This window comes from Herpailurus yagouaroundi, unplaced genomic scaffold (assembly GCF_014898765.1).
Source record: "Herpailurus yagouaroundi ecotype Mexico unplaced genomic scaffold, PumYag 379, whole genome shotgun sequence".
Lineage (NCBI taxonomy): Eukaryota > Metazoa > Chordata > Mammalia > Carnivora > Felidae > Herpailurus > Herpailurus yagouaroundi.
In genome coordinates, this window is record NW_024412596.1 from 886,903 (window position 1) to 901,372 (window position 14,470).

Sequence of the window (14,470 nt, forward strand, 5' to 3'; positions counted from 1 at the left end):
CTCTGAATATCTGGTATTTCTTTAAAGTCCTTTCAGCATTCAGAGTAAGCTAATAAAACACTAATTGGGGCCTTGCTTACTGGAGTAGGGCTTTCTAACGCAGAGGCTGAATTTTCAAATCTTCCCCCCCCCTTTTTTTTTTTTGAGAAAAACTCTTGGATTAGCATCAAACTATTCATCAGCAAAATCAAGTATCCAGATCCTAGAAGAAAAGAAGATAATCCTTCTAGGTTCTAAGGAAATAATTTTTAGCCTGGCATTCTTAACCGACTGAGCCACCCAGGTGCCCCTAGCCTAGCATTCTATATCAAGCAGGTGTAAGAATGAAATAAAGACCTATGAAGGTGAAAGATTAATCAGAAAGTTTACCTTCTTCTTAAGGAGTCCCCTTTATTAGAAAATGACATGAGGATATGCTCCAGCAAAAATGAGGGGATAAACCTAGAAAGAGGAGGATGTGGGGTGCAGGAAATAGGGGACCCCACCTGGGAGCACAATACCACTGGTTCTAGGATAAAGCTGTGTAGCAATAGGGAGGGGCAGGGGGGCAAGGAAGCCTCTTGGAACAAGGAATTATGAGAAGCAATTAGAAACTCTGGGAAAAATTAAAAGATGTATGAGTTAGGGGAGATAATCATAGTAAAGTGTTGGTTGTGCACTGAACAAAATTATGTAATCTTTACAAGGAAAGACAACTGATCATTTTTCACTGTTAGACTCAAATTCTGGACAAGTCAGTGAGCTGAGGCAAATATTCTACTGAGACGATGCAAATATTCTGAGACGATGCATATATTCTGCTGAGGTGCTATCCAGTAAGGTAACCATGAGCTACATGTGGTTTTTGAATATGTGAAATGTAGCTGGCTAGTTGCAATGGGGGACATGAATTTTAAATCTTATTTAATTTTTTTTTAAATTTTTTTTAACCTTTATTTATTTTTGAGACAGAGGGAGACAGAGCATGAATGGGGGAGGGTCAGAGAGAGGGAGACACAGAATCGGAAACAGGCTCCAGGCTCTGAGCCATCAGCCCAGAGCCCGACGTGGGGCTTGAACTCACGGACCGTGAGATCGTGACCTGGCTGAAGTCGGATGCTTAACCGACTGCGCCACCCAGGCGCCCCAAATCTTATTTAATTTTAATTGATCGAAATGCAGATAGCCCCATGTGGCTAGTGACTGCTATATGGGACAGTATGGCAAAGAAGAGAATGCAAGTATAATCTACCCAGATCTTTATAGTTTTTTTTTTTTTTTTTTTAAATTTCAGAGAGGGAGGAAGAGGGGCAGAGGGAGAGAGAGACTCTGAAGCAGGCTCCACCGTGGAGCCCACCGTGGGGCTCAATCCCACGACCTTGGGATGACGACCTGAGCCAAAATCAAGAGTCGGAAGCTCAACCGACTGAGCCACCCCGGCGCCCCTACCCAGAATGTTATCAAAGTAAATGTACGCATAACAGAAACTGGGCAGAAGAGAGCTAAAGGCAGGGAAGCCACAAAGTGACAACGGAGGATTTGTCACAGCCAACGTGGACACCGCGTACATGGAGGTTAGAGGCGCTGGCAGTGTTCCGAGCCCCGTCCGCGCTCATTTAATCCTCAGGACAAGGCCGTCTGCCAGATGCTGTTGTTAGCCTCTTCTCGTGGCTGAGCAGCCTCAGACACGGGAAGGCCACATCTGTTGCCCAGAGTCTCACACTCTCAGTCAGGGGCTGAGCCCGGATCTGACTCAGGACATCTGGTCCCGGAGTCTACTCCCTGAACCACTGTGCCTCTGAGCTTAACTGATACCCCCAATGACCATGGCCAGCTGTTATTTAAAGTAACAAAAAACAGGGGCAGCTGGGTGGCTCGGTCAGTTGAGCGTCCGACTTCGGCTCAGGTCATGATCTCACAGTCTGTGGGTTCGAGCCCTGCATCAGGCTCCGTGCTGACAGCTCGGAGCCTGGAGCCTGCTTCAGGTTCTGTGTTTCCCTCTCTCTCTCTCTGCCCCTCTTCTGCTCATGCTCTGTCTCTCTGTGTCTCAAAAAAAAAAAAAAAAACAAAAAAAACAAAACAAAAAAACATTTTTTAAAAATTAAAAAAAAATAAAGTAACAAAAAACAACTTTAGTTACAGTTCCAAAGGACCTAAAGAGAAGGATGTAGGAAACCTGGGAAGTGAGACAGGGCCAGTGGGTCAAATGTTCATCTATTGAGCTGGAAGCCCGCAGATTCAGGCAAAACGGATACATTAAGAAATAGTTGAATTAGCATGCTGTTTAGGGATATGGACCCATCAGAAGAACTGAGACCAGAATAAGTTAAAAGCATTAAAAAAAAAATTTTTTTTTCCAGGACCATGACTTGGGAAGGAAAGGGGAGGAGGATTGCCATTCGTGATAAATCCTCTGTACTTACAATATCATTACTTGGATAAAAATTAAAAAAAATTTTTTTAATGTTTATTTGTTTTGAGAGAGAGAATGTGAGCAGGGGAGGGGCAGAGCGAGAGGGAGACACAGAATCTGAAGCAGGCTCCAGGCTCTGAGCTGTCAGCACAAGCCTGATGCGGGGCTCAAACCCATGAACCTTGAGATCATGACCTGAGCCAAAGTCAGATGCTTAAAGAACTGAGCCACCCAAGTGCCCCTTGTATAAAAATTTAAAAAGCAGTTGTGTTCAGTGAATAAATTAGTACGTAAACTTCTCTCTGGCTAAATGGAAATTCCTCGGAGGACAGGGATGTCTGCCTGTCCCGTTCCTGGACAGGGTGATAGATGGGAAGAAAGGGCCCCAGGCCCCAAAGCAAGGCCAAATCCTGTAGCCCTGGAGTCTGATCCAGAAGATCAGAATGGCACTTAACTCGTTTCCTATTACATCAGCTATTAGGCATTAGGTTCTGACGAAGGGCCCCACACGATCTAATTTAATCCCCCCAAGAACTTTGAAAAATAGTATTATTTTCCCTATTGTATTGTATTTATTTTTTAAAATTTATTTACTTACTTATTTGTTCATTTTTTATTGACATTCAAGTTAGTTAGCATGTAGTGCAATTATGACTTCAGGAATAGATTCCGGTGATTCATCATCCCCTGTGGATAACACCCAGTGCTCATCCCAACAAGCGTCTCCTTAATGCCCCTTACCCACTTAGCCCATCCCCCCGCCCCAACCCCTCCAGCAACCCTCAGTTTGTTCTCTATATTTAAGGGTCTCTTATGTTTTGTCCTGCTCCTTGTTTTTATATTATTTTTGCTTCCCTTCCCTTATGTTCATCTGTTTTGTCTCTTAAATTCCACATATGAGTGAAGTCATATGACATTGGTCTTTCTCTGACTGGCTAATTTCGCTCAGCATAATACCCTCCAGTTCCATCCACATAGTTGCAAATGGCAAGATTTCATTCTTTTTTGATTGCCGACTAATACTCCATTGTATATAGATTCCACATCTTCTTTATCCATTCATCTGTCGATGACATTTGGGCTCTTTCCATACTTTGGCTGTTGTCGATAGCACTTCTATGGACATTGGGGTACATGTGCCCCTTCAAAACAGCACACCCGTATCCCTAGCAGTACAATTGCTGGGTCTTAGGGTGGTTCTATTTTTAGTTTTTTGAGGAACCTTCATACTGTTTGCCCAGCTTGCATTCCCACCAACAGTGCAAAAGAGATCCTCTTTCTCCGCATCCTCGTCAACATCTGTTGTTGCCTGAGTTGTTAATGTTTGCCATTCTGACAGGGGTGAGGTGGTATCTCATTGTGGTTTCAATTTGTGTTTCCCTGATGAAGAGTGATGTTGGGCATTTCTTCACGTGTCTGTTGGCCATCTGCATGTCTTCTTTGGAGAAGTGTCTATCCGTGTCTTTTGCCCATTTCTTCACTGGATTATTTGTTTTTTGGGCGTTGAGTTTGGGAAGTTCTTTATAGATTTTGGATACTAACTCTTTATCTGATACGTCATTTGCAAATATCTTCTCCCATTCCGTCGGTTGCCTTTTAGTTTTGCTGATTGGCTGTGCAGAAGGTTTCTATTTTGATGAGGTCCCAATAGTTCATTTCTGCTTTTGTTTCCCATGCCTCCAGACACGTGTTGAGTGAGAAGTTGCTGCGGGAAAGATCAAAGAGGTTTTTGCCTGCTTTCTCCTCGAGGATTTTGATGGCTTCCTGTCTTACATTGAGGTCTTTCATCCATTTTGAGTTGACTTTTGTGTCTGGTGTAAGAAAGTGGTCCAGGTTCATTTTTCCGTGTGTCGCTGTCCAGTTTTCCCAGCCCCACTTGCTGAAGAGACTGTGTTTATTCCATTGGATATTCTTTCCTGCTTGGTCAAAGATTAGTTGGCCGTATGTTTCTGGGTCCATTTCTGGGTTCTCTATTCTGTGCCATTGATCTCAGTATCTGTTTTTTTGCCAGCACCATACTGCCTTGATGATTACAGATTTTTTTTTTAATTTTTTTTCAACGTTTTTATTTATTTATGGGACAGACAGAGACAGAGCATGAACGGGGGAGGGGCAGAGAGAGAGGGAGACACAGAATCGGAAACAGGCTCCAGGCTCCGAGCCATCAGCCCAGAGCCTGACGTGGGGCTCGAACTCACGGACCGTGAGATCGTGACCTGGCTGAAGTCGGACGCTTAACCGACTGCGCCACCCAGGCGCCCCGATGATTACAGATTTGTAATACAGCTTGAAGTCCAGGATTCTGGTGCCTCCAGCTTTGGTTTTCTTTTTCAGGATTGCTTTGGCCATTGAGGGTCTTTTCTGGTTCCATACAAGTTTTATTATTTTTTTTTAATGTTTATTTATTTTTGAAAGAGACAGAGAGAGCGAGCACAAGCGGAAGCGGGGCAGAGAGACAGAATCCAAAGCAGGCTCCAGGCTCTGAGCTACCAGCACAGAGCCCGATGAGGGGCTTGAACTCACAGACCACAAGATCTGAGCTGAAGTCGGACACTTAGCCGACTGAGCCACCCAGGTGCCCCTGGTTCCATATAAATTTTAGGATTGTTTGTTCTAGCTCTGTGAAGAATGCTTGTGCTATTTTCATAGGGATCGTATTGAATATGTAGATTGTTTTGGGTAGTATCGACATTTTAACAATATTTGTTTTCCAGTCCAGGAGCATGGAAACTTTTTCCATTTTTTCATGTCTTCTTCAATTTCTTTCATAGGCTTTCTGTATAGTTTTCAATGTGTAGCCTTTTCACCTCTTTGGTTAGGTTTATTCCTAGGTATTTTATGGGTGTTGGTGCAATTGTAAATGGTTATTAGCCCTATTTTACAGATGAAGACACTGTATGGAACCTTTTTCCATTGTTTTGTGTCTTCTTCAATTTCTTTCATAAGCTTTCTGTATAGTTTTCAATGTGTAGCTTTTCACCTCTTTGGTTGGGTTTATTCCTAGGTATTTAATGGGTCTTGGTGCAATTGTAGAATGTTATCCCTATTTTACAGATGAAGAAACTGAGGCAGAGGGGATGAAATCACTGACCCTAGGCCGCACACAGAGGAGGCAATGCAGCTCGGTGCCAGTGTCCCGTCTGCTCTTCTGTGGCTCCCCTGGCGCCTGGCTTAGGAGCAGGGAGGGGCAGGCTCTCTGGTGCCAGCTCCTATCTGCTGTGGTGTCTGGCTGCAAGCGGCCCCTCACAGCCCTGCAGAGGTCGGAACTGCAAGCCCAAACACTGATGAGGAAGGGGCTGGGAGGGAAGAGCTTATCTTCATAGAACACAAGTTGCTCGAGTCACTTGGAAGCCTGAAACCCTCTGATGACCCGGGATGACCTCCTGGATGTCTGCGGGCTGGGCGGGGGTGGTCGCAGATCCAGACCCTTTGAATGCCAGCAGCCCCCACCCCTACCTCACCCCGTTCTGCCCTGCAGGACACCCTCTCTTTCTCTGGGCTGGAGAACTTTGCATCACCCTAGCGCCTACCGTGTACGAGAGGCACCTTCCAGGGTCTGCCGGGACAGCAGACAGAAACACCTTGCACCGTCACAGAGCTCACATGCTGGTAGGGCCAGCCAGCCAGAAACAAGATAGGGAAGTAGAAGATACAGCATTCGAGAAGGTGAGAAGTGCTGTGGAGAGAAACGTGTGGGTGCGGAAATGGGGGGGTGCAGACCAGGGGGGTGGGCACAATTTGACTAGGGTGGCCAGACAGAGCCAGAAGCTATTATTTGAGCAAAAACTTGCGAGGAAAAAAAAAAAAAAAAAAAAAAACAACAACCAAACAACCATAGCAACAAAATAAACAAACAAAACAAAAACCCCAATCTATGAAAAAAAGAGCCATCTAGATATCTGGGTGAAGAGGCTTCCAGGTGGGGCCATGACAGCACCAAGGCCCCAAGGCTCACATTTTTCAGATACAAATGGAAGCCTTGGTGGTAGGAGCAGGGGGAATAAGGGCAGGAGAGGGAGGGAGGGAGGGAGGGAGGGAGGGAGGGAGGGGCAGATCACGTATGGCCTCCTTGGCCATTGTGAGGACTTGAGGCGGGTGGGCACGGTCTTCAGGTGTAGAGCAGCTGAAGGGTAGGATCAGATGTGTGATCTGGGGCCCTCTGGCTGTTCTGTTGGAAAGAGAGCATCCAAAGGAGGATGAGGTCACAGGGAAGGAGACTGGTGCATGTACCGGGTGAGAGTAGGAGAGGTTTGGACCAGGGGGTAGTGGTGATGAGGAGAGTAGTCAGACTCTGGATCTTTCTGTGTTGTTTTATTTTCAAAAATTTGGGGGCACCTAGCCGGCCTAGTTGCTGGAGTGTGCAACTCTTGATATGGGGGTCATAGGTTTGATCTCCACATTGGGTGAAGAGATTACTTAAAAATAAAAAAAATTTTAGGGGCTCCTGGGTGGCTCAGTGGGTTGTCTTTTTTTTTTAAGCTTATTTATTTTGAGAAAGAGAGAGAGAGCATGAGTAGGGGAGGGGCAGAGAGAGAGGGAGAGAGAGAACCTCAAGCAGGCTTGAACTCATGAAATGTGAGATCATGACCTGAGCTGAAATCAAAAGTCAGATACTTAACTGAACCACCCAGGCATCTGACTCTTGATTTTGGCTCAGGTCATGAGCTCACTGTACCTGAGATCAAGCCCCAAGCATTCTCTCTCTCTCTCTCTCTCTCTCAAAACAAATAAACGAACTTTAAAAACAAAAAAACATGTCCCTCTGCTGTATGCCTAAGCAAATAATAGAGGGGTGGTAGAATTACATTTTCAGTACGGCATCTGGATACATCATAAAAACTTCGTAGTTCTCAGAAGCCTCCTCTGGGTTTTTTTGTTCTTGCCCTTGGGGAAGTGTGATGACCCCATCCAGCGTTTTTGTTTATGACCACTAATTAAAAGACTTCTTCAGGGGCCTGGGTGGCTCAGTTGGTTAAGCATCTGACTTCAGCTCAGGTCAAGATCTCGCGGTCTGTGGGTTCAAGTCCTGCATTGGGCTCTGTGTTGACAGCTCAGAGCCTGGAGCCTGCTTCGGATTCTGTGTCTCCCTCTTCCCCCTTCCCCTCCCCCTCCCCCATTTGCACTCTCTGTGTGTGTGTGTGTGTGTGTGTGTGTGTGTGTGTGAAAAATAAACATTAAAAAAAAAAGACTTCTTTCTCTTCTTTTATGAGTAACTGAGTAGAGAATTAAGATTTGGAAGACATTCTTTCTCGCTTTTTTATTCCATAGTTGTCTTCTCAAATCTCAGGGCAGGTGCTAAACAAATGAGGGAAATGATGGCCTAGGAAAATGTTAAAATATACGAGAATATAGGAACAGCCCCATGGAAGAGGTGCACAGGGCATCAATGAGGGAAGGGGGTGGAGCTTCTGTGCCTTCTGGGAGCGCACGGCTCTCCTCGAATCCCCACAGCTCACCAACCCAGGAGCTTCTCCACTATCTGTGAACATTTTGACACATACGCTTCATTTTTATCTCCTCCATTATTACTTGGATTGTTATTACTGTCATTTGTGTGGAATCGGTTTTTAAATTTTTTTATTAAAATTTTTTGTTTTATTTTTATTTTTTACATTTACTTATTTTTTTGAGAGACATAGAGTGCGAATTGGGGAGCGGCAGAGAGAGAGGGAAACACAGAATCTGAAGCAGGCTCCAGGCTCCGAGCTGTCAGCACAGAGTCCAACGCGGGGCTCAAACTCACAAACTGTGAGATCATGACCTGAGCCGAAGTTGGATGCTTAACCAACTAAGCCACCCAGGCGCCCCAATGTGTGTAATCGTTTAAGAGGAAGTTGCTGCATTGTGCATCTTCACTCCTATGTGCTTCGACGATGTATTTTCTGCAAACTAGAACATTCTCTGTTGTAACCAGCATGTACTTATCAAGTTCAGGAAAGTGAATGTGAATTCAATATTACTGTCTACTCTACAGTCTGCATTCAGATTTGCCAACTATTCCCATGGTGTCTTTGATAGCAACTTTTCCCCCTGATTCCAGGGTCCAATCCATAATGCATTTTGTTGTCACATCTCTTCACTCCTTCAAGATCTGGAAGAATGTCTCGGGCTTTCTTTGTCCTTCCCAATGCTGACATTTTTGAAGAGTACAGGCCTGTTATTTTATAAAATGTCCCTCAATTTGATTTGCCATATATATATATATATATATATATATATATATATATATATGTAATTTGAGAAAGAGAGAGAGAGAGAACATGAGCAGGGGAGAGGGGCAGAGGGAGGGAGATTGAGGATTCCAATCAGACTCTATGCTCAGAGCGGAGCTGGATGTGGGGCTCATGACCTTGGGATCATGACCTTGGGATCATGACCTGAACTGAAATCAAGAGTTGAGCGCTCAACTGACCAAGCCAGCCAGGCACCCCTTGCCTGATGTCTCTTAACAATCAGGTTCTGCATTGTTGCTGGGACTACCACAGATGTGATTTTGTGTCCTTCTCAGTGCACCATATCTGGAGCCTCCCAATGTTGGTTTGCCCCATGACTGGCGATGTTAAGTTTGATCACTTGGTTGGAGCACCTAGCTAGCTCAGTCAGTGAAGCAGTGACTTTTGATCTTGGGGTTGTGAGTTTCAGCTCCGCGTTGGGTGTAGAGATTACTTGAAAATAAAATCTTAAAAAAAAAAGTGCGATCATTCAGTTAAGGTGATGTCTGCTTGATCTCTCCACCGTGAAGTTGCTAATTTTCCTTCGTAATGTGTATATATCTGGTGGGGAGATATTTTAAGCCTGTAAAAACATCATATATGCACCCTGCCCCTGCTGCCCCAATTTTACTCCACAGTTCATTCTTACTTGAATCAGTTATATGGTGGCTGTAGATTGGTCATTTTAAAACTCTACATTCCTTCTACAATGATCCTGTAGCTTTTCCTACTGGAAAAGCTTTCCTACCACTCTCCCTCCTGTCTCCCATCTTCCTCCCTTCCCCCTTCACTCTGTCTTTCTGGTAGTTTCAGGAGCCATATGAACTCATGGGTTCTTTCTTTATTCAGTGCATTAATCGATCACTACACTTATTCATTTTGATGCTTGAGGTGTCTCTGCTTTGGCCCCAGGGAAACTCCTTCAAGCTAGTTCCTTGTCCCTTTGACCCGTTCCTATCATTCTTTGAGCATGTCCTTACTTCCTGATGCAACAAGATATTCCAGGCTTACCTTGTGCTTTTCCTGCCCCGGCTTTGGAATCAGCCATTTTCTTAGGAGCCCTGGTTCCTTTCTAAGGAGAGAGGTATTTAGGAGCCAAGATCTGGGTTTCAGGTGCTGGCCCCATTTTGAAGGTAGAGATCGCAGGATGTACAGACACATTAGATGTAGGGTATAAAGGAAGGAGCGGAGTCCCCATTCCTTTCCACTTTTGAAGACATTGCTTCTCTGAAGTTTTCCTAGGCGCTTCCCAAGGCTGCCTCTAGCCCTTATTTTAGCAGGTCTTCTATTATTTGAATCATTTATACACAAACGTGTCTCTGCATGTAGCCCAGTAATTAAATTTCTGAGCCTGGTACTACCTGGGAGATCCTTATCCTTGGCCTTGGGTCCTTAGACCAACCTGGTTTTGAAGCTCATCTCTAGCCCTTGCTGGTTGCCTGAGCCTTGACAAGTCTCTGAACTGTTCTGTTTCTTAGTTTCTCCACCTGCAGAATTAGGGGTGATGATCAGTATCTCACAGGGTTGTTGTGAAGAGTAAATACTATGTAAATGTGAAGTGCTTGGCACTGAGCCTGGCCTGTTCTAGGACAGGTCACTTAATCTCTCTGTACTTGGCCTTCTCACCTGTAAAATGGGCTTGCTGTGAGGAGCAGCTGGGACCATGCACAGAGAACCTTTGGTTCTGTACCTGGCAGAGTGCTGCTACCAGAATTTTCGAAGTAATGCCCTTCTGTGATGTCTTTTTCACATTTTCATGATCTCTCCCTCCACCCCAGGGTCTACAGTCTGTGCAGATAGGTCCCTGTTTCTTGAGCGCTTCAGGCTAGAGCCCGGGCCCAGCCCGGTTCTCTCTTCTCTCCCCGGAACTGGGGCCCCGCATAGAGCCTGGGGAACATCCAACTTTGTCAGCAGCAATTTGGTTGAAATGACATTTTGTCAAAAATGCATCATGCTTGGGGCGCCTGGGTGGCTCAGTCGGTTGAGCGGCCGACTTCAGCTCAGGTCATGATCTCGCGGTCCGTGAGTTCGGGCCCCGCGTCGGGCTCTGTGCTGACAGCTCAGAGCCTGGAGCCTGTTTCGGATTCTGTGTCTCCCTCTCTCTGACCCTTCCCCTTTCATGCTCTGTCTCTCTCTCTCTCAAAAATAAATAAACGTTAAAAAAAAAAAAAAGCATCGTGCTTCAGTAATTGTTTTAAAGATTGGGAAACTGGGAATCTCTGTGTAGTCTTACAAATATTTTGGTTGACTTTTTAGAATTAAAAAAAAAAAAAAAGAAAGAAAGAAAGAAATTTTAACCTGGGCTCCTGGGTGGCTCTGTAGGTTAAGCGACAAACTCTTAGTTTCGGCTCAGGTCATGGTCTCACGGTTCGTGAGTTTGAGCCCCCCGTGTCAGGCTCTGCGCTGACCGTGCAGAGTCTGCTTGGGATTCTGTCTCCCTCTCTCCCTGCCCCTCCCTTCTCGTGCTCTGTAAGATAAATAAATCGACTTAAAAAAATTTAACCTCCAATTACTTCTCAGCCAATTGTTTGTACCTTTCTATTTGCCGTAGTAAAATGTTAAAATAACCTAAATGTCTGACAATGGAATGGCCTTTTTCTTCTTTTTTTTTCCTCTTCTTTCCTTCCTTCCTTCTTCTGTTAAGCGCAGAAGAGTATGTAGAATAAGATGTAATATAATGAAATACATGCATATATGCTTGCGTAAGCACAGATGTAACACACAACTTTGCTCTGAACGTTTATCTGGTGGCAGGGTTTGGAGCTTTTCCTCCTTACACTCTCCTGACTGTCAGGAGAGGCAATCCGCCAGGGCTCTGAGCATCCCCGCACACTCCTGCTCGCATGCCAAGAACACAGGTCCCAGCTGCTCTACATCCGGGCCATTTCTTGGGGCTGTTCTTTGGGCTGAGTGACTGAGGGACACAGTAATGTGGCCCTGAAGAGCAGGCTTGCTTACCACCTGCTCAAACAGGGGGAAAGGTCCCAAGCTCAGAGTTCCTTAGCGGCAGGGCAAGCCCCTGTGTGTCACCCTTGTGGGACGTGGGGGCGAGGGGAACTGATGCAAACATTATGTTCCTGCCTGCTCTGCTGTGAGTGATGGATTCCCCTGTCTGGGACCCAGGTGTCTCATGTATCTGTGTCAGGTGAACTCCTTAGCTTGTGCGTGGCGTATAACCCCAGGCCTTCACACGGACCTGTTCAATCACTTATCACGTACATACACTTTTACATACACAAAAGTATACATATACTTTTACAACACAAAAATCAGTTTGGGGTCACCTGGGTGGCTTAGTCAGCTGAGCGTCTGACTCTTGATTTTGGGTCAGGTCCCAGGGTCATCGAATTGAGTGCCATGTAGGGCTCCGTGCTGAAAAGTGGAGTCGGCTTGGGATTCTCTCTTTCTCTGCCTGTCTATCCTGCTCATGCATGCTCTCTCTCTCTCAAAAAAAAAAAAAAAAAATAAAAATAAATAAATAAATATAAACGTGGTTTGATTTTTTAAAATATTTATTTTTGAGAGAGAGAGAGAGAGAGAGAGCACGAGTGGGAGAGGGGCAGAAGGTGAGAGAGACGCAGAATCTAAAGCAGGCTCCAGGTTCTGAGCTGTCAGTACAAAGCCCGATGCGGGGTTCCAACTCGTGAACTGGGAGATCACGACCTGAGCCGGTCGGATGTTTAACCGACTGAGCCACCCAGGCACCTCTGGTTTTGATTTTTTTTTTGTCTTTTAAAGAAAGGCAAAAAGCCAAAATCACACTCATGCAGAAAGTCAAAGCTTACAAATTAGAAGAGAGAAACAGAAATAAACAAATAAATAAATAAATAAAAGAAGTGAAAAAATATGTGTATACATACACAAAAAGAAGGAGGAGTAGGAAAAAGAAAACAATTAGAGGAAATTCAGAAAACAGCAACTATCAAAAGAAGAAAATAAAGGACCCCCTACTCATACCTATCCAAAGAAACTTGGTTAATGCCTCGGTAGATGTTTTTCCAGACTGTTTTCCATATAGCTTCCCACATCTTTATTAGTTTTCCCCCCAAATAAAATCATGACGAATGAGTGCTTCATAACCACCTTGGTCTAGTTAAGCACCCCACAACTGGGACCCCGCGTGGTGGCCCCCCAAGCCACCAGTCTTGAGATGTCATCCAGAGCCCATCGGGACTGCATGCGGCCTGCAAAGGCTTTCGCGGCCCCCCCAGCCAGAGCCGAGGCTTCTTACCCTGGTAGTTCCGGGGAGCTCTCGGGGCAGGAAAGGGTGCTACCCTGCTCTCGGGGGCAGGAAAGGGTGCTACCCTGGGTTTGGGCCTAACAACTTGGGAACCACAAATGCAAAGGAAGCCACCCTCCCCTCTCATGTCCTCCTCCGCACCCCCTGTTCTAGAGCACGGCTTCGCATCACACCGGCTCTGACCCTTATGCCTCTGCCAGCCTCACCCCTCGCCGTCCCGGCTCCCAGCGAGGTCCCCGTTCCAGACCTCCCCCCGGCACCCGCCACGACCCCACTTGCCTCAGCCAAGACCCCAGAGCCCCTGGCATCATCTCAGACCCCAGCAAGAGCGAGTGATGGAGCTGTCATCACACAGCAGCTGTGGGAGCAGGGCGGGTGGGGCAGGATGCCGGGGTGGGGTGGGTGGAGCCAGGGCCACTTCCTTTCCCCCTGGGGCCCATCTGCCCAGTCCTGCCCCAGCCTCAGGAGGAGTTGGAGTGGTCTGGTCCCAGCCCTGTGCCCTCATCAAGTGAGCTGGTATGGGGCGCGGCCTGGCGGGGCGGGAGACTTCGCGGCCGCGGGAGATGTGCTGTGGCTTGAAAAGGGCCTGGTAGATGACAGGAAAAGATCAGGAGCCACCGGGGCTGAATGGGGTCAGGGAGGGCCAGGGGGCTGGCCATCGCTGGAGCACGAGCAGCCAGGGCTCAGGGAGCCCGCGGATCAGGGCTGACGGCAGAGCGGCCAGCATCTGTGCCCTTGTTCTTTCTGATAATAGTAAAAGCAAGGGTGGAAAAAGCCGTTAAGCCGCAAGTTAGGCCTGGCAGTTAGCAGGGAAGTGGGCAGACGGGGAGGAGGGCCCGGCCAGGTTCTCCCCCTCCGCGCTTTGTGTGTTGGTATTTCTCCAGCTTCCCCTCCCTCAGGTCTCCGCTCCTGCTCACGCCTGTGGCCATGGGAATGATCCTGCTTCTCTTCCTCTTTGGGGGCGTCTGGACCCAAGAGACGAACCCAGAGCTTGTGGACATCGCGACCACTTTGGGGATGTCTGCACCCACAAGACCCTCTGCTTCTTTGACCCCAACTTTCTCTGAGCCCCCAAACCTCAGCGTAGTGACCCCCAGTCCTGCAACAGCCAGAGTCCGCGAGGAGAGCAACGGCACCGGGCCCCAGATCTCCCCACCTTCTTCGGCTTCCTATACAGCCAATGAGGTGTTCTTTCTCGGGGCTTCCACTACTGCCGGTGGTGACCTCCATGTACCTGAGCCATCGGTCTCTGGGGAAGTTGCCACCAAGAAGTCATCAAACCTGGAAACTAATGCTCAATCACTAGAAGACTTTCTGGAACTTCACATTATGACTGATGGAACCACGGTAACCGGCTCTCTGGAGACCTCCGCCACGATGGCGACTGGCTCTCCAGAGACCTCTGATGTCACCTGGGGACCCTCCGTCACCATGGCGACTGGCCCTCCGGAGACCTCTGATGTCACCTGGGGACCCTCCGTCACCATGGCGACTGGCCCTCCGGAGACCTCTGATGTCACCTGGGGACCCTCCGCCACCATGGCCACTGGCCCTCCGGAGACCTCTGATGTCGCCGGGAGACCCTCCGCCACCATGGCCACTGGCCCTCCGGAGACCTCTGATGTC